General features: G+C 50.7%; 1 long non-coding RNA gene across 3 annotated transcripts; it reads right to left on the bottom strand.

Moving 5' to 3' along the window:
* Positions 1 to 3202: 3202 nt before the first annotated feature.
* On the bottom strand, positions 3203 to 20319 carry LOC104006871 (uncharacterized). 3 transcript variants are annotated; one of them, XR_008538500.2, is made up of 3 exons: positions 20179 to 20319; positions 12932 to 13029; positions 3203 to 6144 (listed from the first exon to the last, which is right to left on the bottom strand). It is a non-coding gene; the product is annotated as an uncharacterized LOC104006871 (long non-coding RNA). The 3 variants fall into 3 exon arrangements; XR_680823.5 differs by lacking the exon at positions 20179 to 20319 and adding an exon at positions 13228 to 13503; XR_680825.4 differs by lacking the exon at positions 20179 to 20319 and adding an exon at positions 13126 to 13200.
* Positions 20320 to 24704: the final 4385 nt, after the last annotated feature.

Below are 24704 nucleotides of genomic sequence, written 5' to 3' on the forward strand. Positions count from 1 at the left end.
GCTTGGCAGCCTGGTTTGGGAAGAGCAGGAGGGGCTAGGGAGAGCTGAAATGCAGGGCCTCCTGTGTGAGAATTGGAAGCCCCTGGGGCATCGAGGTGTCTGTCACGCAGGGGCTGAAGAAGGGAGGCGGGTAGATGGGCATGGGTGCCAGCAGATGGGAGCAGCAGCCCTGCGTGGGCGGGGCTGGAGGATGCCTGAGAAACCAGCTTGTAAGAGCAGAGACGTCCCAGTGCCACTTTCAGTCGTGTGCTGAGCCACTCTATAACTCTTCCAGGGACCCACAAATCTTAGTGAAATTCTGCTTACAGAGCAGTCTGGTATCCACGGTTTCTTGGGAGAAGAAACGGGCTGCATCCTACATTTGAGTCAATTCCAGGGCAGAAATAAAGGGAACAGCTGCTAGAATTCAGCAGAAGCCGGAAATCAGAGGCACACAATTGTAAGCCTGAGAAATTGCAGAAGCCTTGTGGAAAGTAAGGGATGGGGTCTCAGCCAACCTTATTTCAATCCCAGTGGGCTGGCGGACCCCAGCTACCAACCATGGGTTCTGCCTAGGGGCAGATATTTGCCCCCTGCTTCCTTGCTAAAAGAAGCTTGTTTTGTTCTGGTGGGAGGACAATGTACTAATTACCCCCAGGTGGATGGTGACTGGGATATTTACATTTGATCCACTCCCCTCTGCTGGTAATTGGGTTGGGGAGAACCATGGGACCCTGTTCTGGCCAATGAGATAAGAGGGGAGGCTGCTGGGGGCTTCTGGGAGGAATTTTCCTCCTCTAATTAAAAGAGATGTTTTAGGAGGACCCCTGTCCAAGCCTCCCTTCCTGAGATGCTGCCTGTGGCAAATGCAGCCACACAAAAGTGCAGGCTCCAGGGTCAAACCATCTGGGCTAAAAGCATGGCTCTGCCTCTGATTGGCTGTGTTGTCTTAAGCAGATTACTTGACCTTTCTGTACCTCGTGTTCCTCCTCTGCAAAATGAAAATAATTGGACTTTCTTCTCAGGGTGCTGTGAAAATCAAATGAGTGAATACACCTAAAATGCCCAGACAGTTCTAGCACATGATAAGTACTCAATATATAATAGCTGTTATTTAGTTGTTCTCTGTGGATATGATGCTTGGAGCCACGGTAGTCATCTTTCAACCATGAAGGGCTTGACTCAAAAATGGTCTACCCCAAGATATCTTAAGATAAAAGTCCTGGGGGTTTTTTTTGTTGTGTTTTGTTTTGTTTTTTTTTTTGAGACACTCTCACTCCATTGCAGAGGCTGGAGGCTGGACTGCAGTGGTGTAATCATGGCTCACTGCAGCCTTGACCTCCCAGGCTCAGACGATCCTCCTGCCTCAGCCTCCTGAGTAGCTGGGACCACAGGCACATACCACCGCACCTGGCTCATTTAAAAAAATTATTCAGAGAAGGCCGGGCACAGTGGCTCACGCCTGTAATCCCAGCACTTTGGGAGGCTGAGGCGGGCAGATCACGAGTTCAGGAGTTCAAGACCAGCCTGGTCAACATGAGGAAACCCCATCTCTACTAAAAATACAAAAATTAGCCAGGCGTGGTGGTATGTGCCTGTAGTCCCAGCTACTTGGGAGGCTGAGGCAGAAGAATCACTTGAACCCGGGAGGTGGAGGTTGCAGTGAGCCGAGATCGCACCACTGCGCTCCAGCCTGGGCAACAGAGCAAGCCTCTGTCTCCAAAAAAAAAAAAAAAAAAAATTATTTGTAAAGATAGAGGTCTCCTCTTATGTTGGCTAAGCTAGGAAACTCCCAACTCTTTAGACAACTTTTAGTTTAGTATTCTGTTACTTGCAGCCTAAATCTCCCTAACCAATTCATAGATAAAAACTTGATACTTATGATTGTTTTATGATAAGAAATTAAACCACCTAATCCATGGGATACTCATATTTACTGAGAACACTGCTGAGAACCCTGGAGGCAGATTACACAGCATTGACTGCTAGTCATCCTCAAATGCGTAGTTTCTCCTTCTCTCTTTAATAAATAGAATGGCCATATTTTAGCTGGGCACATGCTGCGTGGCTAGAAAGCACATTTCCCAGGCCGGGCCCGGTGGCTCACACCTGTAATCCCAGCACTTTGGGAGGCGGAGGCGGGTGGATCACTTGAGGTCAGGAGTTCAAGACTAGCCTGGCGAACATGATGAAACCCCGTCTCTACTAAAAATACAAAAAATTGGCCAGGTGTGGTGGCCAGTGCCTGTAATCCCAGCTACTTGGGAGGGTGAGGCAGGAGAATTGCTTAAACACAGGAGGCGGAGGTTGCAGTGAGCCGAGATCACGCCATTGCACTCCAGTCTGGGCGACGGAGCGAGCAAGACTCTTCATCTCAAAAAAAAGAAGAAGAAGAAGAAAGAAAGTACATTTCCCAGTTTCCCTTGCAACTAGGTGAAGCCATGGGCCCAAGCTTTAGCAAAGAAATATGAATCGAAGTGATATGTGCCAAAGGATTGGGTATTTTCCCACCTCACTCTTCTCTCTCTGTTTTTTTTTTTTTGAAACAGGGTCTCACTCTGTCACCCAGGCTGGGGTGCAATGGTGTGATCACAGCTCACTGCAACCTCCACCTCCTGGACTCAAGCAATCCTCCTACCTCAGCCTCCGGAGTAGCTGGGACTAGAGGTATGGACCACCATACCCAGCTTATTTTATTTTATTTGAGACGGAGTCTCACTCTGTCGCCCAGGCTGGAGTGCAGTGGTGCGATCTCAGCTCACTGCAACCTCCACCTCCCAGGTTCAAGCAATTCTCTGCCTCAGCCTCCAGAATAGCTGGTATTACAGGCCCCCACCACCACACCCGGCTAATTCTTGTATTTTTAGTAGAATCGGGGTTTCACCATCGTGGCCAGGCTAGTCTTGAACTTCTGCCCTCGTGATCTACCCGCCTCGGCCTCCCAAAGTGCTGGGATTACAGGCGTGAGCCACTGCGCCCAGCCGCCCAGCTTATTTTTTGTATTTTTAGTAGAGACGGGGTCTCACTATGTTGCCCAGACTGGCCTCAAATTCCTGAGCTCAAGTGATATGCCCACTTCTGTCTCCCAAGGTACTGGGATTACAGATGTGAGCCACCATGCCCAGCCAGAAGGGCCATTTTGAAGGTGGGCACAGTTGCCCCACCAGACATGAAGACATGAAGACCTAACTCCGACCTCTTACATACAAGAAAACAAACAATCTTGTTTAAGCCACTGTATTGTTTTATTGCTTCACTGCAACAGATCTACATGAAGCTCCAGAATATCAAGTGGAAATAGCAGCACAGAAATACTGTCCTGTGAGTGTTACTGCGACCCATTGTATCAGTTCGCTGTTGCTGCATAACAAACCACCCAAGACTTAGGCTTAAAACAGTAATTTTTTTAATTTCTCATGAAAATGTGGGTTGGCTGCATTCTTCTGCTGATTTTTCCAGGGCTTACTTGTGCAGCTACGTTCAGCTGGAAGAATGGCTGTGGGCTAGGTTCAGCTGGGATGGTGGGGATGGTTAAGCCTCACTCTTCATAAGATCTTTCATCCTCAAGGATGACCATGTAGCCTAGGTTTCCTCACATGGTGGTTCCAGGACAGTGCTAACAGAGTAAGCCCCAAATCACAAGCACTTATCTGGCCTCTGTGTCATAGTCACTGATGTCCCACTAGCCAAAGCAAGTCACGTGGCCAATCCCAGAGTCACCATGGGAGGGGCCTATCCAAGGGCGTAGATACCAGGAGGCTTGATTCATTGGGCCATTTGATTAACAATCAACCTCATTCTATCATGCCCCATGAATTTTAGGAGCTCATTAAGGATAATTAGAAATCCTGGTGCAGTACTCATTAGGCCCATCTGCACAGGGACTAATATAGGATTAGGGGCAATTGAAATTCCTTCCCCTATTTGGTTATTCATCACCTAGCTCCGGAAAAAAGTTTGAGGTTGTTTACATAACTATAAAAGATTTTTAAATGATAAAATTAAAAATGAACGTTGGTGAGAATCAGAACAGAAAGAAAAAGAAAGGAGAGGAAAAAAAAGATGGTATCAGGAGTAGGGTTAGAGCAAAAATTGCCTATCCCAGGGGCCCAGGCTCCTGCTAGGAGAGGGACTTGAGGTCTCGCTAGACAGTGCTGGGACAAGATCAAGGAGATGGTCAGGGCATGGTGGAGAGGATTGGGGGCGAGGATGTGGCCTTCCAGTGAGCACCAGCACTTTGTGCAATTTGTGGCACTTTGGGAGCTGAGATGAAGCTACATCTGAAACACTTCTCAACCTTTGCTGTGCATCTGGATCGCTTATAGAGCAGGTTTAAATATAGATTCCTAGGCCCGATGTCTAGAACCTGTTTTTTTCTTTGTTTTGAGACGGAGTCTAGCTCTGTTGCCCAGGCTGGAATGCAGTGGCGTGATCTCGGCTCACTGCAACCTCTGCTTCCTGGGTTCAAGCGATTCTCTTGCCTCACCCTCCCAAATAGCTGGGATTACAGGCATGCCTGGCTAATTTTTTTTTTTTTTTTTTTTGGGAGACAGGGTCTCAGTCTGTCATCCAGGCTGGAGTGCAGTGGTGCAAACATGGCTCACTGCAGCCTCGACCTCCTGGGCTCAGGTGATCCTCTCGCCTCAGCCCTGCAAGTAGCTGGGATCACAGGCGCTTGCCATCACGCCTGGCTAATTTTTTCGTATTTTTTGTAGTGATAGGGTTTTGCCATGTTGCCCAGGCTGGTCTCGAACTTCTGAGCTCAAGCGATCCACCTGCCTTGGCCTCCCAAAGTGCTGGGATTGCAGGCGTGAGTCATGGCACCAGGCCTGGAACAAGTATTTTTAACATACTTCCCAGGTGATTCTAAAACAAGTGGTCTTTGAACCACATTTTAAGTGACTTTGAAGCCCATAAGTGGGTGCCAGAATCTGGGAAGGATATTCACAGGGGAAGAATAGGTGAGAGGAAAGGTTCTTTTTCTTTTTCTTTTTTTTTTTTCTTTTTGTTTTTTGAGACAGAGTTTCGCTCTTGTTGCCCAGGCTGGAGTGCAATGGCGTGGTCTCAGCTCACCGCAACCTCTGCTTCCCGGGTTCAAGCGATTCTCCTGCCTCAGCCTCCCGAGTAGCTGGGACTACAGGCATGCGCCACCACGCCCGGCTAATTTTGTATTTTTAGTGGAGACGGAGTTTCACCACGTTGGCCAGGCTGATCTCAAACTCCTGACCTCAGGTGATCCTCCCACCTCGGCCTCCCAAAGTGCTGGGATTACAGGCGTGAGCCAGCACGGCCGGCCGAGAGCTAAGGTTCTTAAATTAGTGAGTGGTTCTCAGAATCTCAGGAAGATCCTAGAAAAGGGAGGGGGGTGTCATGGGCTCTTGGACCTCCCTAATATCTCAGATCCTTTTTTTCTACACAGAACAAACCTCTTCCTTGAGTAGCTATCCTCCTAGTGAGTTTCTTGGCCCTCAGCTGTGTTAACTGCCCTAGGACCTGCCCCACCCCTACGCCATCATGGCTGGGAGTCCACCCCTACCCCGCCATTGCTGATTGGACCAGGGATGGGCACCTGACACGGCTGAGCCAATTAGATTCTGTCTGCCAGGAAATTGGAGCAGAGACAAGTCTCTGGTACCAAGTTTAGCTGTGCTCCACAGTGAGAGCCCATGAACCCCCGCTGTTAGCATCCACAGGACTGCCCTGGTCCCTGCCCTTCCTGGGCCTTGGCTCTTCAATTTCCCTTTGTACTGTGACGCACTCTGGCACCCTCCCACTGGATTCCACTTTTTTTTTTTTTGGAGGTGGAGTCTCGCTCTGTCGCCCAGGCTGGAGAGCAGTAGCGCAATGTTGGCTCACTGCAAGCTCCGCCTCCCGGGTTCAAGCACTTCTGCCTCAGCCTCCCAAGTAGCTGGGACTACAGGCGAGGCAGCTGGGACTACAGGCGCATGCCGCCACGCCCGGCTAATTTTTTGTATTTTAGTAGAGACGGGTTTTCGCCGTGTTGCTCAGGCTGGTCTTGAACTCTTGAGCTCAGGTAATACGCCCACTTCGGCCTCCCAAAGTGCTAGGATTACAGGCGTGAGCCACCGTGCCCGGCCTTGGATTCCACTTTTGGCTGAGTTGGCTTCTGTCACTGGCCTCCAGAAGAACCTTCACTGTAGCTGGCTGGTAGAGTGAGATGAGGATAGAGTTAGTGGGTTCAAGGTTGTCCCTGTGGTCTTAAACTGGGCTGTCCCTAAGAAATGGGCTCATCTAGTCAGTTTCCTGAGGAAACCATGAAATGCCAAAGGCTGAGGCTGTTGTTGGAACAGCTGTGGCAGTCGCTGGAGGACCCCTTTTTGCTATGGCCAGAACAGGCTGCTGAAACACAGAAAGTGCCAGTGAGTGAGGGGCAAAGCAGGAAGTGAGCCACTGGGAAGTTGGTGGGGCCTGCACGGGGCATCTTCCTCATCCTTCTTCAGACACAGAGCCCCTCATGGATAGAAGATGCTTAAACCCATTTATGCCTAGTGTTCCATTATTGGAACACTAAGCATGTGAGAGTTATTTATATCCTACTGCTCAAGGGCACTGCCAAGGTCTCATTGCAAAAATTCAAAAAATTGCAACCTCAGGCATACATGGGTTCTCTTAGATAGTTCTCGGAGGCATGGGAACCACTAAGTATAAAGTTTGAAGATTTACCTGAAGATTAACCCAAAGGCTGGTGAGGTAGCCAGCCTCCAAGATGGCCCCAGCAACCCCTACCTCCTGCTAGTTACAACCTTGTGTGGTCTTCTCTCACATTAAATAGGGTTGGCCTGGGTGACCAAGGGAGTACAGCAGGAGTGATAGCGTGTGATTTTCAAGGCTAGGCCATAAAAGAGATTGGTGGCTTCAACCCTGCCATGTTGGAACGCTTCCTCTTGGGGAGGGCAGCCACCATGTTGTGAGGATGTACAAGCAGCCCTGTGGAGAAGCCCATGCGTGAGGAACCAAGGCCGCCTGTCATCAATCAGCACCAACTTGCCAACTATGTGAGCTGCCTTGGGAGCAGATCCTCCAGCCCCAGTCAGGCCTTCAGGACTCAGTCATCCCAGCTGACATCTTTTTTTTTTTGAGATGGACTCTTGCTGTGTCACCCAGGCTGGAGTGTAATGGCGCGATCTTGGCTCACTGCAACCTCTGCCTCCTGGGTTCAAATAATTCTCCTGCCTCAGCCTCCCGAGTAGCTGGAATTACAGGTGCGTGCCACCATGCCTGGCTAATTTTTGTATTTTTAGTTGAGACGGTGTTTCACCATGTTGTCCAGGCTGGTCTCAAACTCCTGACCTCATATGATCTGCCCGCCTCGGCCTCCCAAAGTGCTGGGATTACAGGCGTGAGCCACCACGCCCAGTCCCAGCTGACATCTTGACCACAACTTCAAGAGAGACCCTGAGTCAGGGCCACCCAGCTAAGCTGCTCCTGGATTCCTGACCCTCAGAAGCTCAGTGAGAGGATAAATGTATACAAATGTATATTGGTTTTGGGGTTTTTGTTGTTGTTGTTGTTGTTGTTGTTGAGACGGCGTTTCACTCTTGTTGCCCAGGCTGGCGTACAAGGGCACAATCTCGGCTCACTGCAACCTCCGCCTCCCAGGTTCAAATGATTCTCCTGCCCCAGCCTCCCGAATAGCTGGAATTACAGGCATGCACCACCACACCCGGCTAATTTTTTGTATTTTTAGTAGAGACGGGGTTTCTCCATGTTGGTCAGGCTGATCTCAAACTCCTGACCTCAGGTGATCCGCCCGCCTTGGCCTCCCAAAGTGGTGGGATTACAGGCGTGAGCCATCATGCCTGGCCAAATGTATATTGTTTTAAGCTGCTAAATTTGGGGATGATTTGTGCCCTAGGAATAGATCTCTAAAATACCTGAGGATAAGAATGTGCTGGGCTTGGAATATCTCCAGAAATCACTCGTAAAGGCGGTAATGGAGTGAGGCTGTGTGGCCCAGATTTGCCTCAGTGGGACTTCAGGCACCAAAGGCAGCTGTGCAGAGCCCTCCACCTTCTCCTGTATCCTGTTTCCCTTTGGAAACGGAGGGAGGGAGCCCACGCCGTAGGACACGGCTGCTAACATTCCTGGCCCTCTCAGGTGCACCCTGCTTCATCAGCATGACAGCCAAATTAAATCCACAGTTCCTCTGATATTCAGAATACTAGTGTTGTAGGAGTTATTAAGAAATTATTTTAGGCAGATGGAGAGGAAAAGGAGTCCTTGGAAAGTTTTTGTTTTTTAAAGCATCTCCAGAAAAGCCTTTAATATGCAAATGCAGGTCATTAGAAACTGGGTCCACCCAACATGGCAATTCCTGCAGCCTTCTTGCTCTTGCCCCACATGTTCCTGGCAACATGGCTGCCCCCACATATCCCCACGTGTGTAAAACATCCTGGCACCCTGCATTTGCATATTAAAAGGCTAGGGTGGGAGGGCCAGCTTTTTTGCGGGCTAAGTGAATGACAGGCCTGGTCAAACCAATCCCCTGAGCCCTATGCAAATCAGACACCGCCTCCTCCAGCCTCTGTATATATACCCGGCTGGTTTGCACCCCACTTGGGGTTCCCTCTCTCGGCTTTGGAGCCCTCCTCTCTCTGTCTCTGTATGGGGGAGCTTCTTCTTTCTGCCTTCTCCCTTCTTGCCTATTAAACTTTCCACTCCTTAAAACAACTCTACATGTGTCTGTGTCGTTTTATCTAAACCAGCATGAGAACCAAGGACCCTGGTGTTCCTCCACTCATCAGAGCCATATCACCAGGATTTCTGAGTGCCCTTCCTATTGGTGGTAGAAGGTCCAACTTTTCTTCTCCTGAGGGAAGTCCAAGGATCCCAGAGTGTCTGAGAGTCTAAACGAGGCCATCCTGATCCGTTTTTCCCAGCAAAGGAAGAAACCAAAAAATCTCATCTAGACCTCTGAGGGGCTCAGCCTTCCCCAAACCAGAAATTCCAGCAGTTTCTCACAGTACATCTGAGGAAATGAAATACTGCCTTTACAAAACCCCCAGGGACCCATCCTGATGGAATAACTCTGGGATATTGTTGTGGTTGGACTGTTTGTCTCCACCAAAACTCATGTTGAAATACTTTTTTCTTTTATATATGTGTGTGTGTATATATATATACATATATGTGTGTATATATATACATATATGTGTGTATATATATACATATGTGTGTGTGTGTGTATATATATATATATATTTTTTTTTTTTTTTTTTTGAGATGGAGTCTCGCTCTGTCGCCCAGGCTGGAGTGCAGTGGCGCGATCTCGGCTCACTGCAAGCTCCACCTCCTGGGTTCACACCATTCTCCTACCTCAGCCTCCCGAGGAGCTGGGACTACAGGCGCCTGCCACCACGCCCGGCTAATTTTTTTTGTATATTTAGTAGAGACAGGGTTTCACCGTGTTAGCCAGGATGGTCTCGATCTCCTGACCTCGTGATCCGCCCGCCTCAGCCTCCCAGAGTGCTGGGATTACAGGTGTGAGCCACCGCGCCCAGCTCTTATATATATTTGAGACAGGACCTTGCTCTGTTGCATAGGCTGGAGTGCAGTGGCACAGTCATGGCTCACTGCAGCGTCAACCTCCCTGGGCTCAGGCAATCTTCCCACCTCAGCCCCTGGAGTAGCTAGGACTACACGTGCATACCACCATGCCTGGCTAATTTTTTTATATTTTGTCAAGATGGGGTTTCACCATGTTGCCCAGACTGGTCTGGAACTCCTGGGCTCAAGCAATCAGCCCACCTTGGCCTCTCAAAGTGCTGGGTTGCAGGCATGAGCCAGTGCACCCAGCCTATGCCGAAATGTAATCCCCAGTGTGGCCATATTGAGAGGTAGGACCTCTAAGAGGTGATTGGATCATGAAGGCTCTGCCCTCATGAATGGATTAATCTCATGGGTTAATGGATTAATGAGTTAATTGGTGATTATAGGAGTGGGACTGAGGACTTTATAAGAAGAGGAAGGGACACTGAGGGACACCACTCAACCCCCTCACCATGCGACGTCATGCCCTCCCACAGGAGTCTGCAGAGAGCTCCCACCAGCAAGAAGACTCCCACCAGATGTGGCCCCTCGACCTTGGACTTCCCAGCCTCCAGAACTTTAAAAATACATTCATTTCCTTTAGAAATTACCCAGTTTCAGCATTCTGTTGTAAGCAACAGAAAACAAACTAAGACAGATGTCTGAATCTGTCAGAGTAGAGAAGTCCAGGCCCCAGCACAAGCTGTCATCCTGGAAGCTATCAGACCACATGCTTCCCAGGAAAGGAAGGGAGATGCAAGGTCGTGCAAACTGCAGGAAGCCTGCAGGCCTGTCCGGGCCCTGGGGGTCTGGTGCTGCTTCTCCCCTACCTGCCTTCAAATTTACCCCACCATCCACTTCATTCCCAGCAGATCTCACTGCCTATAGGCCTCAGGTGGCCAGAGACCAGGGACCTTTCTGCTCAGGATCTGCTTCCCAAGGACTCCTACTCTTTTCTCTGATTCTCCTTTTAGGGAATCCCTGAGACGCAGGAGCACTGTGGTGACTTCTTTCCTGCTGCTGTCACAGTCATGGGGCAGAGGGCAGAGACCCTAACCTAGAAGAGGAAGGTTTTCTCCCTGATGCCCCACAATTGTGCACCCAGCATACAGGGAAGAGCCAAGGAGCCAGGGAAACACTGCCCAGCCAGCACCCAGTGGGACAGATGTGTGCCCTGGCCCCGGTGCAGACCTCACTACCATGATGGCCTGCACACCCTGCCTGCCCACCTCCTTCCCCTTGGCCTGCTGCCCCTACCCCAGGGCAGGGTCTCAGCTGAGGAGGGAGCTGTGGTCACCCCAGCACTCCTTGCATGCTGAGTTGGGATGGGACTGTGCTTGTAGTTATTCCCACTACATTCTGGAGAACTTTCCAGGCCCTTGGGAAGCGCATAGGAGGTGCTTCTTATGCTGCAGTCCTCCATGAATGTGAGTTTATGGGAAGGCCAGGGAAACAGTGAGGCCTGGGGACAGCTCTTCAGCCATCCTCTAGCCTGAGTAAAGCCGAGTATAGCAAAGAGATACAGCCTTCCCCGACGACCAGGACAGACCCAGAGGAGCAGTAGCCACTTTCTCACCTGTAAAATGGGAATGAAGCCGGAAGCGGTGGCTCACACCTGTAATCCCGGCACATTGGGAGGCTGAGGCAGGCGTATCACCTGAGGTCAGGAGTTCGAGACCAGCCTGGCCAGCATGGTGAAACCCCGTCTCTACTAAAAATACAAAAATTAGCTGGGCGTGGTGGTGTGCACCTGTAATTTCAGCTACTCGGGAGGCTGAGGCATGAGAATCACTTGAATCCAGGAGGCAGAGGTTGCAGTGAGCCGAGATCGCACCCCTGCACTCCAGCCTGGGTGACGGAATAAGATTTTGTCTCAAGAAAAAAAAGGGGGGGGGAGGAATGAGAGCTTGAAAGGAGAGAAAGAAGTAAAGCTTTTTATTCATCCTCTGCTGAGGTGACTTTTCCAGGTTTCCAGGGGGGTGTGGATACACCCAAAGGCAGGGCAGGGGTGGGGCGGGGGGGAGCAGCATGGGATGGGGCCCTGAGATGGCAGAATTCATCCTCAAAGGTGAGTGAGGCCTTGCTCCTTCTGGGAGCAGCAAAGCCGGACAAGCAGAGACAAGGGCTGCTTCTTGGACACAAAGAATTCCTGGAGAGCCTCAGGAATACGACTTGGGGCCTGGACACTTTGTCAAATCAAAGATTGATTGAATCAGTGAATGGCTGAATTTATGGCTGGAGATGAGCTCACTTGGAAGCAGCCCTGTGATCATGAGAAAACTTGAACCAAAAGAGGGGGAATGGCCCGGCGCGGTGACTCACGCCTGTGATCCCTGCACTTTGGGAGGCCGAGGCGGGTGAATCACTTGAGCCCAGGGGTTCAAGACCAGCTTGGGCAACATAGCGAGACCACGTCTCAAAAAACTAAACAACAACAAAACAACAAAAAAAAAAAGGAAGGAGGAGGAGAAGAAGGATAAGGAGAAGGAGGAGAAGAAGAAGGTGGGGAGGGGGTGGGGAGAAAGGGTCCCGTGAAATCCTGAAGTCAGGAATCCTGACTCCTGCGGGGCCGTAAGGGTCAAAGAATTCCCCACGTGCGGCTGAGAATTTGCCTCAGCGCCACCTGCTGGCGGTTACTGACCCTGGCTGCAGCTAGAAGTTACCGCCTGAATGGGGAAGATTTTGCAAAGAGGAGGACCAAGCTCTAAGATGGCCTGCCTGCTCAGCAATGGCTGCTACCTGATTCATCCTGATCCTTCCAGGAGTCGGCCAAGAAAATATATCAAAGCCTGGGAAAAGGCAAGAGATTTCTGGGTGTGTTCCTTTCAGAGGAGTGCCGGGTGTTGGCTGTGACCCTCTAGTGATGATCTGATTCTTTAGGGGTGTGTGCTTGTGTGCTTTTGATTGTCTTTGATTGGCTTTATAGCTCTGTAGGGATAGAGGCAATCTGAGGAAAACAGATCACAAAGCAAATGATTCCTGCTCATAACCGTGCAAAGGAATTTTGTCCAGTAGAGAATATAAATACCCGTAAGTCAAATTCTCAGTTGAACTTATTTTAACATCTTGCTGATTCCATGTCAATTAATAAGTCAAAGAAAATCTTTGACACATGTTCATTTTAATTTGTATGGGAGTCATGATATTGCCTCTTTGAAAGTTATCCTGGAGCAGGTCCTTTGCGCATAAGAAATCTACAAAGTCTCTCACACATTTCCTCCCTTCCCTCCCACAACCGGTTCAGGTGAGACCAACAACTGCATCCTCTGGGTCCCCAGACCCAGCCTCACCCTCCAGACTGCCAGCTCCCAAGGGCAGGGGCCAAGTCTGATCCTTGCTGGAACTGCGGCGCTCTTGTAGATGCTGTTGAATGAGTCTATGGATATATATAGATATAACTCACCTTATTACTTATTACTTATCCATTACTGGCGATGGAGCACCAATGGGAAAGGCAATGCATGCACGTGGCCGAACGCTTCTGAGCCTCAGTTTCTGCATCTGCAAAATGAGGATAACGGGTTCAGCCTACAGATGGAGAAGTCTTAAGCCAATCCTGCCTGTTTTCCATTTATCTCTTTTGGTTTCTATTCCTACCTCCTATCCCACCCCCAGGATGCTAAGAACAGGAACCAGGTCATTTCCTCTGGCTCCCCACCCTGCAAGGCCCACAGGAAGTGTTCCGTTAAGTCCTCCTACCTGGTTCATGAATGACAAGGGGAGGAGGGGTTGGTTTAAGGAGCCTGGGCGTGGAGGGAGAGGTGCCTGCTCAGCGGCAGACCTGGGCTCCAGTGCTGGAGGGAAAGGGGTACGTACAGGGAACCCCTAGGAGACAAACCGAAGGGAGAGGCTGAAGTGGCTGGACTTTAAGCAAATCTAGTGCCAAGCCCCACTCCATCCAAGCTTGAGGAGCCTTCCTGCTTCTCTGGCCCTTTTTCCCCCCAAACAGCTTCCTCTGCTAAGAAGCGCCGCTGAGTCCCTCATAACTGGGATTCAGGCGCCATCTCGTGGCCATTCCTGGAACTGCCAAGGCTGAGGGGAGCCCTGACGTCCCAGGATAGAGGAAACCAGGCCAACACTTCTCCAACTTTCTGGACCTCCATCCTCCTCATCTCCATCTTCTCCTTTCCGTTTATTGAGCACTGACTATGCCAGCCTCTGTGCTCAGCCCTTTACAGGCCCTTAGCACATTTATTTCTTGAATGGCCTTAAAAGGAAGTTATATTTAAGGTATGCTTATTATCATTTTACAGCTGGGCGCAGTGGCTCACGCCTGTAATCCCAGCACTTTGGGAGACCCAGGCAGGCGGATCACCTGAGGTCAGTAGTTCGAGACCAGCCTGGCCAACATGGTGAAATCCCGTCTCTACTAAAAATTAGCCGAACGTGGTGGTGGATGCCTGTAATCCCGGCTACTCTGGAGGCTGAGGCAGGAGAATCGCTTGAACCAGGCGGCGGAGGTTGCGGTGGGCCAAGATTATGCCAGTGCGCTCCAGCATGGGCGACAGAGCGAGACTACGTCTCAAAAAAAAAAAATCCAGATGTGGTGGCTCACGCCTGTAATCCCAGAACTTTGGGAGGCTGAGGCAGGAGGATCACCTGTAGTCAGCAATTCAAGACCAGCCTGGTCAACATGGTGAAACCCCGTCTCTACTGAAAATACAAAAAATTCGCCGGTCATGGTGGCGGGTACCTGTAATCCAGCTACTCAGGAGGCTGAGGCAGGAGAATCACTTGAACTTGGGAGGCAGAGATTGCAGTGAGCTAAGATTGCGCCATTGCACTCCAGCCTTGGCAACAAGAGCAAGATTCTGTCTCAAAAAAAAAAAAAAAATTTTACAGATGAAGAAACTGAGGCACAGAGAGATGAAAGAGTTTTCCCAAAGCCACGCAGCTAGGAATTGGACCAGAATAGCTTTTCTCTGGAAAGGAGAGTGACAGTGACGCAGCTGGTCCTGCCCCTCAACAGCCATTTGGGCCTGGAGCCCTTCAGCTCTAATTCAAATATGGTTTGGGACTGGGCACAGTGGCTCACACCTGTAATCCCAGCACTTTGGGAGACCAAGGTGGGTGGATCACTTGAGGTCGGAGTTCGAGACCAGCCTGGCCAACACAATGAAACCCCGTCTCTACTAAAAATACAAAAATTAGCCGAGCGTGGTGGCGGGCGCCTGCAATCCCAGCTGCTCGGGAAGCTGAGACAGTTCACTTGAACTGAACCTGAGAGGCAGAGGTTGCAGTGAGCTGAGATAGCACTACTGTACTCTAGCCTGGGCAACAAAGCAAGACTCCGTCTCAAAAATAAATAAATAACGTAAAAATACAAAAAATTAGCCAGGCATGGTGGCAGACCCCTGTAATCCCAGCTCACAAGCGTGAGCCACTGCATCCGGCCAGTCTCCTGTAATTCTATCTCAGTTCCTGTTAATGCCCTTCACAGCCCCTATCACTGTTTATATGGCCTGATTTACTTAAGTGTCTGTCTCCCACCCAAGACTGTGGGCTTCCCGAGAGCAGGGACCTTGTCTGTTTTCTTCACTGCCATGTCCCCAGAGCAAAACATGGATTCCAGAATACAAAATAGGAGCTCAATAAACATCTGTGAGTAACTGATACATAGATTAATTAATGGAAGATTAACCAAAGACTTGTCCCTGCCCTGTGTCTCAAAAAAAGACACTGTCTCAAAAAAAAAAAAAAAAGCCAGAGAGGGGACCGAGTGTGGGGAGATAACGCGAGGCAGAGGCCAGATGGAGGAAGGTCTCTTGGCCACTGGTATGCCCAAATGAGGATGTAACATGTAGTAACAAAGGGACACAATGGGAGGAACGCAGGAGCTGCTCGCCAGGCCACTGTGCACTTGCATCTCATTACCCAGCCACACCTCCCACTGTGCACTATGAATTCATATTTTCTATAAATCCTCTAATTATCTTGTGAATAGCACAATTACATGGCATTGCATTGTGTGTGTGTTTTTAAAAAGTTCGTTTGTTAAACATAAACCTTTAAAATGCATGATGTTTTCCGCAGCCTTTTTATTTTTTAATTTAACAACACTGGAAGCCTTAAAATTGGAAGCAGCAGGGGCTTTTCCTTTTTTTTTTTTTTTTTTTTTTTTTGAATCGGAGTTTCTCTGTTGTCACCCAGGCTCGGGTGCAACGGCGCAAACTTGGCTCACTGCAACCTCTGCCTCCCAAGGTTCAAGCAATTCTCCTGCCTCTGCTTCTGAGTAGCTGGGATTACATGTGCCCACCACCACGCCGGGCTAATATTTGTGTTTTTAGTAGAGACGGGATTTCACCCTGTTGGCCAGGCTGGTCTCGAACTCCTGACCTCAGATGATCCACCCGCCTCGGCCTCCCAAAGTGTTGGGATTACAGGCGTGAGCCACCCATGCCCGGCCTGCAACAGGGGCTTTTCTTGACCTTCAAGAGGTTGGTCCTGGGGTAGTCTACACGCACAGTCACACTCACACAGCCACCCACCCTCACACTCACTTGCCCATGGTGCCCAGCCAGAGGGCAGAGACCTGTTCTCCTGCCACCACAGGGTGACCTTGGGCAGGTCACTGCAGCGTCTTCACTACCTGGGTTCCACCTCACTCAGCCCTTTTACACAGAACATGTTTACATGTTTTACAAAAAACATTCCCATCCTCGTGGACCTTCATTACAAAACAGTCAGAGATGTGTGTGTCCATTTTACAGACAGGTAAAATGAGGCTCTGAGAGGTGCCTGCTCAAAGCTGCTGGGGAGAGCACAGGGACTCCAGAAAAGACAAGACGGGGACGGGTGGCCTGGCATGGTGGCTCATGCCTGTAATCCCAGCACTTTAGGAGGCTGAGGCGGGCGATCACTTGAGATCAAGAGTTCGAGACCAGCCTGGCCAACATGGTGAAACCCCATCTCTACTAAAAATACACAAATTAGCCAGGTGTGGTGGTGGGCAACTGTAGTCCCATCTACTCTGGAGGCTGAGGCACAAGAATTGTTTGAACCCAAGAGGCGGAGGTTGCAGTGAACTGAGGTCACACCACTGCACTCCAGCCTGTGTGACACAGCAAGACTCCGTCTCAAAAGAAAAAAAAAAAAGATGGGGATGAAGAGATTGAAAGGTTTAAAGGTGACCAGAGGGGCAGGAGAGTGTCAACATGAACGCTTGGGTGGGCTATGACCTTCGATAGACCTGTGTTTGAATCCCAGCCCCACCATTCATTTATCTTGGGTAAATTACTGAAGCTCCCTGAGCCCCAGTTTCCAAATCTTTACAGTGCGAATAATGATAGCATCACCCCAAGATCCTCTCATGCAGGTTCAATGAGGCAGTATGGGTGAAATAGCTGTTGTTATTTTCAGACTTACCAAGCTTGTGACCCTGGAGTGTAGGGTGAGGTGCGGTGGGGAAGAGGCCACTCAGGGTACAGCCTGCCCAGCCACAGGCTGGGGAGACTCCTGCTGTGTTGCTGCCTCTGCCTGCTAGACAGTAGTTATTTTACAATTACTATCGTCCATCCTTTCCCATCACTCCTGCTTTAGAGTTTACAGAGTGCTTTCATTCATTCATCCCTCCATTCACTCATTCAGCTTTTACAGAGTGCCTCTTATGTAAGCCAGGCATGGTGCCGGGCTTCCAGTATATCCTGGTGAACGAGGTAGGTACTGTCCTTGCACCCGGACGACTTACAGACATCCAGTAGTTAATCACACGAATAAATATGTAGTTAGAAATTGGATTGCCGGGCGCGGTGGCTCACACCTGTAATCCCAGCACTTTGGGAGGCCGAAGTGGGCAGATCACAAGGTCAGGAGATCGAGAATATCCTGGCTAACATGGTGAAACCCCATCTCTACTAAAAATACAAAAAATTAGCCAGGCTTGGTGGCAGGTGCCTATAGTCCCAGCTACTCAGGAGGCTAAGACAGGAGAATGGCGTGAACCCGGGAGGCAGAGGTTGCAGTGAGCCGAGATCGCGCCACTGCACTCCAGCCTGGGCGACAGAGGGAGACTCCACCTGGAAAAAAAAAAAAAAAAAAAGTGGTTTCCCTGAGAAACTGGGAAGGCCCTTCAGAGTGGACCCAAACTGAGGCAAGGTGGCCAGGCCTTTGAGCCTCCCATTAACCAGTAACAGGCTGCCTCTGGGGAGCAGACATGCCCTTGTCCCTGAGGATGGGACATTTGACTGAAATCTGAAGGCTGGAAAGGAGCTGAGGGAAACGGAAAAGAGCTACAGAGGGAGGCATGGGGAACAGGGAGGCAGCCTTGAGGCAGCTGCAGCAGCTGAGAGGAGGTGTGCAGAGCTGGGAGGTAACCCCTGGGGTCAGGAGCTCAATTTATCGTCAAAGCAATGGGTAGCCTTGAAGGGCTTAAGCTGGAGATTGGCTGGATCTGCTTGGATCCTTCTGGCTGCCCTGTGGAGAAGGGGTCAGAAGAGGCAAGAGAGGGGAGGGAAACCACTTAAGAAGCTGTGGAGATTTAGACAGGCCACGACCTTGGCCTCAGGCGGTGGCTGCCGAAATGGAGAAAGAAGGAGGAGGCAGTAAAGTCTGACCCTCGGGGGGCTGAAGCCAAGCCAGAGCCTCCACTATGGCTGGTTGGTTGTCTCAGGAGCAGTCACCTCTGGGCTCTGGGCTCTGGGACCCTGAAACAGACTCAGAGGAGATCCTCACTCAGCAGCTTACGGGGGGCTGCTCTCAGGGACCACCCCAAAAGGGAGTGAGAAGCAGAAGCTACAGCCAAGGCCTCAGCCTATTCCACAGGGAATTCTGGGGCTGAAAGGGCCCTTTAGAGGCGACCCAAACTGAGGCAAGGCGGCCGCATCTTTGAACCTCCCTGTTGACTGTTAAAAATCTAGACTTATTACAGAGCTCTCCCCCATCCCTCCCGTTTGCGGAACTTCACAGGTGTTTACATACATCCAGGAGCCCACCCTGGGTCAGCCTCAACTCTGGGTGCTGCTCGGCCCAGTACACAGTAGGCGCTCACTGAATGTTAGAAGGCCCAGACAGAGTGGAGGGAGGAAAGAGGCTCAAGTTCTAAGGAGGCTCCCAGCTTTCTTTGTGGTTTGGGCCCCAGGCTAAAACAGGCCAAACCGGGGAGAGAAGACCATGCGATGAGTTTGGGACATGTGAGGCCGCGGTGGCCAGCCCCCCGAGGAGCCCCACCGTGAAGGAGGAAGAGGAAGAGACCGAGAGGAGAGGACTCAGGGAGGGGGAGTCTGGAAGGTAGAGTTCCAGAACGCATGGAGGTGGCAATGATGACGCCAAGGAAGGAGCAGCAGAGATGAGGACCCAGAAGGGGGGATGCAGAGAATGCGGCAGGGTCTGGTGAGGGCAGGGTCAATGCAGGAAACAGAAATCCCTCTTGGTGTTTTTAGCAGCAAGGTATTTAATACAGAGCAGTAGGTCCTTGCACAACCATCAGAGAGGCTCAATGAGCCAGGCCTCCAGGAATGATTCCAGACCTTTCCATACTCGACCCACTGAGAAAGTCAACGCCAGAGCTATGAATTCAAGAACTTACCACTGAAGCTTCAATGCAGGGATCAGAAAGCTGGATTTAAGAAGCTGCTACCTCTGCTTTCATCCCTGCGACTACCTCTGAGCAAGCTCGAGGCTGGAGCCTGACACCAGATCACCAGTGCAGAAAAACCTCGTGTTCCTGCAACCTTGCAGGCTGGCAGAAACAGCCAAAAGGGGGCACAAAATAACTTAAAATTAATAAAATGACAATTTAGCAACAACAACCAACACTTACATAGTGCCTATTATGTGCCAGGCACTGTTCTATTATTATTTCTATTTTATTTTTATTTATTTATTTATTTTTATTTTTATTTTTTTGAGACACAGTTTCACTCTTGTCACCCAGGCTGGAGTGCAGTGGTGTGGTATCAGCTCACAGCAATCTCCGCCTCCTGGGTTCAAGCAATTCTCCTGCCTCAGCCTCCCAAGTAGCTGGGATTACAGGTGCCCACCACAACGCCCAGCTAAGTTTTGTATTTTTAGTAGAGATGGGGTTTCACCATGTTGCTCAGACTAGTTTCGAACTCCTGACCTCAGGTGATCCACCCGCCTCGGCCTCCCAAAGTGCTGGGATTACAGGCGAGAGCCACCGCGCCTGGCCTATTCCTATTTTGTAAATGAGGAAACTGAAGCACAGAGAGGATTGAGCCTCACTTCTGCCTTCCAAACCCTGCTGCAGTGAGTCTCTTGGTGGAGCCTGTCCCCCACGCAGGCACCGCAGGGAAGGGACAGGCAGTGCTTTGCTGTCCAGCTGCCCCAGCTAGGAGGGTAAAATGGACTTGAGAGAGCCAAGCCACAGCGTCTGCCCCACAAATCACCACTACCACTGTCACCTCTCCACCAAGACTATGATCTGCCACCACCATTAGCAATCACTTGAACTACCCTCAAGTCATTACCAGCCCCCTCACTTCCTCCGCCAACATCGAGATCTAATAGAGCCATCACCTTTTCGTCACTCAGCATCACCATCAATGTCACTGCCACCGCTGCCATGATTACCCCCATTACTCCCACCCTGGCGGCAGGGTGGTGTCGAGATGGCAGTGAGATCACTTCCTTGCCTTGGTGCTCCCTGTGGTAATTGCTTAATGAGATGTTTGCGGCTCTGAGCATACTACTTACCCTGCACAACTAGGAACCCTCCCCAGGTTCTGACGAGGCCAGGATGGTTTGTGAGCGGAGGGCTCTGCGGCTGTAGTGTGGCTGGGAGGGTCCGAGAGCACCTCTGGAAGGCCCATTTTGTCCGTCCCCCTGCCTCATCAATGTTTTGCCTTTGTGGTGGAGAAAAGCAAGAGTGTGATAATGTAGGGAACTCGAAGAATCTGTCTAGGTCAACTTACACAACTGACTTCCCCTCTCTGGGCCTCAGTTTCCTCATCTGCAGGATAGGAGCAAGAAGAATTATCTGATCGAGTAATGTGGGGATTCGAGGTAATGCAAATAAAGAATCTGGCACAGTGCCCAGCACCCAGGTGGCTCCCACATGGAAGCTGCTAATATCTTTATTTTATTAAACATTTATGGCTGGGCACCGTGGCTCATGCCTGTAATCCCAGCGCTCTGGGAGGCCGAGGCAGGCAGATCACCTGCAGCTGGGAGTTGGAGACCACCCTGACCAACATGGAGAAACTCCGTCTCTACTAAAAATACAAAATTAGCCAGGCATGGTGATGCACGCCTGTAATCCCAGCTACTCGGGAGGCTGAGGCAGGAGAATTGCTTGAACCTGGGATGCAGAGGTTGTAGTGAGCCAAGATCACACCATTGCACTCCAGCCTGGGAGACAGAGAGAGACTCCATCTCAAATAAATAAATAAATAAATAAATAATTTATATAATAGTCACTTTGTGCCAGGCACTGCTCTGACACTTTACAAATTTCAACTCACTGATTTAAACCTCCTGAGATAGGTACTACTATTGCTCCCATTTTACAGATTAAAAAAACTGAAGCAGAGTTAAGTAGCTTACCCAAGATGACACAACTAGTTAGTGACAGAGCTGGGATGTAACAAGGGAGTCTGAGCTCTTAATCTTGGTGCTCTTTGGCCCTAAGTGCTTCACCCTGTTCTAAAAACCTTCCCTGCCTGCCCTGGCCAGGCTGAAGAAGACTCTGCTCTTTTTGTCTGTCATTTGGAAAAGGGCCTCCAGAAGTCAGTCCCTTGTCTTGGGATAGAAATGCCCCCATTGACCTTGTCCAGGGCCTCCCATCCCCCCCAGTCAGGAAGTCCTTCCTGTTGTCTGACTTGAATCTGGGCTGAGGCAGCAGTTCCCAGGGAAGAACCTCTTCAGCTGGGATACCTGGTGGGAGGGGCCTCAGGAGATATGGTGGAGGAGGGAGGGGGCTCAACCCTGAACTCTCAGAGAGTGGAATTTGGGGGGCAGGTTCTGGGCATCTGAGTGGTGGCAGAGCTCTGGGGCAGGAAACCCTGTTAGCTCCTCTCCAAAGGGATCTTGCTTTCCCCACCCCTCCATAACTGCACCAGCGACTTCTCAAACTACCTCCCAAGCTCAGATAAAAGCAGGAACGAAGGAAGTGACAGCATTGGACAGGCCAAGCCTGCTGCAAGACACCTGGATATCACTGTCACCATCAGACACCACATTGGCAACTGCTACCAAAGACCACCTTTCTTTCTTTTTTTTTTTTTTTTTTGAGACAGAGTCTCCCTCTGTCACCCAGGCTGGAGTGCAGTGGCGCGATCTCAGCTCACTGCAACCTCAGCCTCCTGGGTTCAAGCAATTCTCCTGCCTCAGCCTCCCAAGTAGCTGGGATTACAGGCATGCGCCACCACGCCCGGCTAATTTTTTTTTTTTTTTTTTTTGTATTTTCAGTAGAGACAGGGTTTCACCATATTGGCCGGGCTGGCAAAAGCCTCCTTTCTAAGTGAATTCTCACCCTCCTGTCTTGGCATCACTCACTCCAAGCCCTGGGCTATGCCCCTTGGCCGCCCCAGGTTATGTGCCCATGTCCTCTCTGCCAGGGAGTAGGAAGAGGGGTCTGTGGTCCCCTCCAGCTTCTATAGTGGGCAATAGGGCCCAGATGTCCATCAAGACTCATGTAGTGGGGGCTCCTCCCCAAAGAGAAAGGGGCTTTGAATGTAATGGGAAGACAGGAAGGGCTGTCCTTTGATAAGAGGAGGAGTTTGTCCTCAGGAGTGAGGGAGGAAGGAGGAAATGGGCACAGGGCAGACAGAAAACAACGAAAGTCCTGCTCAGAGAGGAAGCCCGGGGGCCGGGATGCACATAGAAGCTGGAGGAAATGCTGCCCTCTGTACCAAAAGCAAATCAAAGTTGGAGGCGCCCGGACCTCTCAACCCCAGGAGGCTCAAAGCCCCTTGAGCTCACCCAGCAACCTCTGCTGCCCCCACCACAGGGGCACCTGCAGAGCACTAGCCCCTCTTTCATACTCTGGCCCAAATGTGGGGGGGAAGCTTGGCCCATTCCCTTTAGAGCCCAGTGGAGAGAAGAAACCAGGCTTGGACCTGCAAATAAGATGTTAGCAATGGCCCAGGGACAACAAAGGGGAAATAAACACAGACATGTACTATATATTCCATGTGCATTTATCTGGTACCAGCCAGATTCCAGGTACCACAGACAATGAGCATGCTGCCCTCATGGAGCTTACACTCTAGTGGGGAAGACCCTGAAACAAGTCACACTGCAGTAAACAAGGTGACCCATCAGTGCTGGGCTGACCACAACAAAGGTGAAAACATGGAGAGTAACTGAGGAGCCCCCTTTAGAGGGAAAGGTCAGGGAAGGGCTCTTTGGGCCAAGACTGGGACGATGAGTAACCAGACACGCAGAGACTGGGAGGCAACTGTGGGCTCCAAGTCCCTGAGGTAGGAACAAGCTTGTTGTGCTTGTAGAACAGAAAAGGGGCCAATCGAAGCTGAAACACAAGGAGCCGGGGGTGGAAGGGGGAGATGAGGCTAAAGTCATCCCGTAAAGAATCAGCATTTTATTCCAGCCAATGGGAAGTCACTAAGGACTGTCCTTTAGGCCTGGCGTGGTAGCTCACGCCTGTAATCCCAGCACTTTGGGAGGCAGAGGCGGGAGGATCACTTGAGGTCAGGAGTTCGAGACTAGCCTGGCCAACATGGTGAAACCCCATCTTTACTAAAAATACAAAAAGATTAGCTGGGCGTGGTGGTGCACACCTGTAATCCCAGCTACTCAGAAGGCTGAGGCAGGAGAATTGCTCGAACTTGGGAGGCAGAAGTTGCAGTGAGCTGAGATCGCGTCACTGCACTCCAGTCTGAGCTAGAGAGCAAGACTCCGTCTCAAAAAAAAAAAAAAGACTGTCCTTTGATAAGAGGAGGGACCCAACCTCAGATGTGAGTCAGGAAGGAGAAGAAGAAGGGCACGGTGCAGGTAGGAATACAGATTACACCATGGAAAGGTGAGCGCGTCCCACAGCTGGGCTCCTGTCTCCTCAATGCAGCATGAGGCGAGGTCATCACTGCACAGTGGAGGAAGGGGAGAGTGGCAGGAGATGTGTTCATTAGGTCACATCAGGTTTCCAGTTTCCTGCGTAGAGCCACAACACAGCCCTGAGGACCCTGGGCCCTAATTGGCCCTCATACCCCTGGGCACCTGGCCGTGTCCCTTGAGTGACAGAGGCATTTACTTCACTGGCCTCTTCTCCCCGTCACTGAAAAGACACCAGTAACTGAAGCTTCAACCATCACAATCACAATGTCAACTATAGCCACAATCATAATCACAGTCACACCAACAGGCACAAGGGCAGGACAGGAAGTCCTCAAGGGTACCCTAACTTGGCAAGCCAGCAGGACCCCAGCCCCTTTCTGGGCCCCGTGGAAGGCAATGGGACTGTCCTGGAACAGGTACGGGGGGTGCTGGAGCCAATTCTGCACATCTCTTCACAACTTCAAGTGTAGTGGCGTCATGTGGGTAGCCTGAAATTGACCATGGTGGAGGGCTTTTGGTTATTCTTTCCAGCTAGCCAGTTTACCAGAATCCATACCTCTGGACAGAGCCCTGAGGACAGTTAGAGAAGCTGTGCCCTCCCCGCCCCCACAAGTCCAGCTGCCACTAGAAAGAGCTGGTTGTGGTACCACTTTCTTGTGTAAGCACCAGGACCTTAAGTAGGAACAGTGGAAGGAGATGGCCAGTCATGTTCACAGAGTCCTGGTGGCTGAGCTGTAAGGTGGGGAATGTGGGTAGAGATGGGGGGTTCATCTGCCCTGAAAACCCTGAGCCAGAGTTTTCAGGGTGAGTCAGAGACCCTGGGCCTCAGCTCGGGGACATCACCTTCACTCAGAGCCTCTGCTCCAGCCCAAGAGCCTAAGACCTGTGGGCTCCAAGACGCCTGCCTAACTCACCCTACTAGAACAAGAATCCTGGGCTGGTTCTGTCCTGGGAGAAGCTAAGAGCTGCTTCTCCCTGTTCCCTGATCCCAGGATGGGCCCTGACCTTGGTCATAAACTGAGCCTGTGCCCAGTGACAAAGATCTCCACCCAGGCCCAGAAAGAGCCCCACCTGTTCTGGGCTAGGCCTCGATGGGGTCACTCACAGAAAACGCACTCACCTCTATCTGATCCTGCCACAGGCCCCAGCTTGGCCCTAGACTGGAGGCAGAGCCTGGCCCTTGAGCCCAGACACGCCCAGAGAAGGGC

The sequence above is a fragment of the Pan troglodytes genome, chromosome 1 (genome assembly GCF_028858775.2).
Source record: "Pan troglodytes isolate AG18354 chromosome 1, NHGRI_mPanTro3-v2.0_pri, whole genome shotgun sequence".
NCBI lineage: Eukaryota > Metazoa > Chordata > Mammalia > Primates > Hominidae > Pan > Pan troglodytes.